We start from the raw sequence: 3454 nt of genomic DNA, 5'->3' as shown, positions 1-3454 counted from the left end.
GGAGAATTGATTGTGTCTTGTCAGCGGTTCCGGTGACAGCTCTTTATTTATCAAGTGCTCGTGTTGCAGTGGACTTGGCAGCGCTGCGGCAGGTGTGAAGGTCAACAAGAGAGTCATATTTTAATCAAAGACCAAGGAGCTAAAAATAAAACTCCCCCGGCGGGCACATAACCGAGAGACCGAAGGAGCCGCGGAGAGGCTCCGCGGAGCCCGCGTCCTAATTATCACGCACATGCGCCGCTGCTTGTTGCTCTGCATAAATGTCAGTGGGACAGGAGCTTTTCTCTTTTTTTACGCTCAAGGAGCCATTAGTGGCGGGAGAATGTGTCGCAATGCACCTGGAGTTCTGAGCCGGAGCCAAGAATCACATGCCTCCCCCACCGGGGTGGCGGAAAGAAGACACTGTCGGTCGGGTGTTGGGGGGGGGATGGGTGTGCGCTCCCCGCCGGTGTGAAGTCGGAAGTGGGGGCCCATGTGTGTGCGGACGCGTTGTCACGAAATAGCGGCCCAATTACAGAGGTGCGTGGTGATGTGCTTCACGAGGGCCTTTCGTTTCCAGTGGACTTGCATCAAGTGTGGGTGGGGGGGCGTTTACAGCCTGGCCGTGAGTCAAAACGCCGCCCCCCCACCCTTCTGGATAATAAGAACTTGTGTGAATGCGTGCTGCGGGGAGGGACAGCAGAGACAGTGGAAAGTGAAACCCACTGGCTGACATTTGTCTTTGCATGCAGCTGCTTTCTCGCCATGAATAAGTTATAATAAACAGTTCCGCCTCATTGCGCTCTGCAGATTCATATCTATAACAAAATAAAGAAACACTCAACTACACCGTAATGCTCATTATGGCATTATTGTGCCACCTGTTGTATTGTGAAAAAACACCTTTCATTGTACTGGGATATATATATATATATATATATACCATACAGATATAGAGATGGCTGCTGAACACTGCGTCTTGATTATTAATTATCAGTAAACCTTTAAATGTCGTCACTGGCCTGGTCTGAACTCAGGTATATCGAGAAGCACATGTGTTGCTGGTGGCCTTTATCGGAGACCAGTTTGAGCCGGATACACCCCTTGGAGTCAATGATGACTGGCTTGGCTTCAATAATTACCGGTTCTTTTTTTAAACTTCCTGCCCTCCGTTTTAATCTTTTAATCTGACGCAGGCCAACTCGTCAGCCCTGTGCTGATTTTGTTTTCCACATCCATCTATTCATTTATTTGTCTTACCTGTGAGGTAAATGTATCTTACTCCTTCATACAGCCTCTGCTGTGTACTTTCTAAACATCAGCAGACTTTCTTCTCTGCTCCTGTTTCCAATTTCAGCTGGAAACAGAAATATCACCACAGTCGACGCTTCCTCTGACTTGGACTTCTGTGGCTCGCTGCTGACTTGAACCCTACGGGTTTGTTTGAGAACCTCAGATTTTGTTACAGTTAAATAAATAGTCTACATGTGAGAACCAGGTGAAGATAAAGGTTCCTCTGACCCTCCGAACCATAGCAGGTTGTGCTTTTACCTCTTCAGCTTTTACAGACCACAGTCTGACAGTCTCACGGTCATGTCCACTGAGGGGTGGTCATGTGATCCCATGAGGTGAAGTCATGTGATCCCATGAGGGCTGGGTTGCTTAGGTTTCTAAATGACTCTGCTGTAGTGTCACTGGCCGGATTCTATTCAGAATATCTATTCGTTCCAGATTATTATTTCTGAACATTTGACCGTTCACGAGAAATAATAATCATGACGAGAAACGCAGATCATGTGAGTAACTGTTAGCACAACTCATTGATATTGCGACACTGTCTATCGACTCTCGCCCTGCTCAGTGGACCCAGGGCCGTCCGGGAGGATTTAAGGGGCTGCGCCTCCTGTCACATGTTCCCCGCGGCTCTCCTCCACCCTCTGCTGGGCAAGAAGGAGGAGGGACAGGTGGTGCACCCACAACGGGCTAGCCAAACTTTTGGTGTTCAATGACACGTTTTGGTATGCTGCAGATTCTCATGATATTAATCTCCCTTAATGAGCTCATTTATTTCTGTGTTGACACCCGAGGGTGGTCTCAAAAAGTTGAAAGAAAATGCCTTACTAAAAAAACATCTTAAATTTACATTTTCAGGTGAAGTGAGGGTATCGTTCCAAGTAAATAACGGTCAAAAGCAGAAATTTATTTATACTCAACTACCAGCACCAGAACGTGCAACTGAACAGCAGAATCATGCAGGTGCACCGCGGCGGGTAAGAGGAGCTCTGTTCGGTATGATGTTACACTAATGAGGACATACATAGCTGTGAATATAATCCTCTCTACTGCTAATGGATTCCATGAAATGCTGCACGCTGAAAGGGCAACCTAATGATTAACCTGGAAAGTCATTAAATTCAACTCAGGCCAGTAACGCCTGAATTTGAATTAGTTACCACACCTCCCATGTGATTAAGTACCTGACTTTGACAAGAGTAAATCCATTCAATGTGAATTCAAGCCTGTTTTTTTACCATAATTAGTTTGGGTTCAACTTATGTTTAAATGAAATAAACCGAACATCTTTTTTTAATTTTCACTTATTAGCACTTTTTATGTTGCCCAGTCCACGTTATTGCTGTTTTAATTGATTTGAACGAGATGTTTTCACAGTCTGGTGCTCCTCCTCCTCGAGGGCCCGTCTCTTCATCCTCACGCTCACGCGCTGACTGTCAGACATCTGAAAGGAGACGCTTGTGTTGTGTGAACTTGACAGAGCGCCTGACCCTGCAACTTTGATCAGTGACCCGTCGACTGTGATGGACTCGGTCCTGCAAACGCACCCGTCAGCTGCTCGCTGATGAGCTCCTGTTGTTGATTCAACAGAGCGGGTTGCTGTGATCTGCTGATGCTACTTTGAGTAATTAAATAACATGAAAAAATATTTCAGTGCCACTTCTTTTAAAGGATCCTAAAGGTCAACATGAATTATTAGGTTGCTCATATAAATGTGAATCATTTTGGCCTTCTCCTTCTGTCTCTTTGGATTAACCCTTGTCATTTCCGAACCAACAACCTGCTTTTGATGAATTGTATGTATTCTTTGTAATGCCAGTAGTTAGAACTCCTTACTACAAGAGTAAGTACTTTCCTTACATGACCTTCGACTCGTTCGTGCTTTCCTCGAGATGTTCGTGCATAATGTATGACATATTCCAGCCGTCCGTTGCTCAACATAATGAGTTTTCTGGAGCATCAAATGAGGTCATCTCCAACATTGGTGTGAGGGGCTCTTTGTTTTGGGGGGGACGCATCTCAAACGTACGTCCTCGCCTGCTGGTTCGAGGTCTTTGGTTTTAGCAAACTCATTGTTGACTAACAGTTTGAAGAGCTGCCTCTCAGGCAGGAGATCCATTTTTTTGTTTTGATAATAAAAATTCCAGTGAGGTTCGGGCACAACTTTCTTTCAGAACGATAA

The 3454-nt window shown here is 45.5% G+C and overlaps 1 long non-coding RNA gene across 1 annotated transcript; it reads left to right on the top strand.

Annotated features, from left to right (window-relative positions):
* The first annotated feature begins 1722 nt into the window (after positions 1-1722).
* LOC144407960 (uncharacterized) lies at positions 1723-2925 on the top strand. The gene is made up of 3 exons (XR_013467689.1): positions 1723-1997; positions 2131-2249; positions 2650-2925. It is a non-coding gene; the product is annotated as an uncharacterized LOC144407960 (long non-coding RNA).
* Positions 2926-3454: the final 529 nt, after the last annotated feature.

Source organism: Gasterosteus aculeatus, chromosome 5 (genome assembly GCF_964276395.1).
Source record: "Gasterosteus aculeatus chromosome 5, fGasAcu3.hap1.1, whole genome shotgun sequence".
NCBI lineage: Eukaryota > Metazoa > Chordata > Actinopteri > Perciformes > Gasterosteidae > Gasterosteus > Gasterosteus aculeatus.
This window is presented reverse-complemented; position numbering and strand designations above follow the sequence as displayed.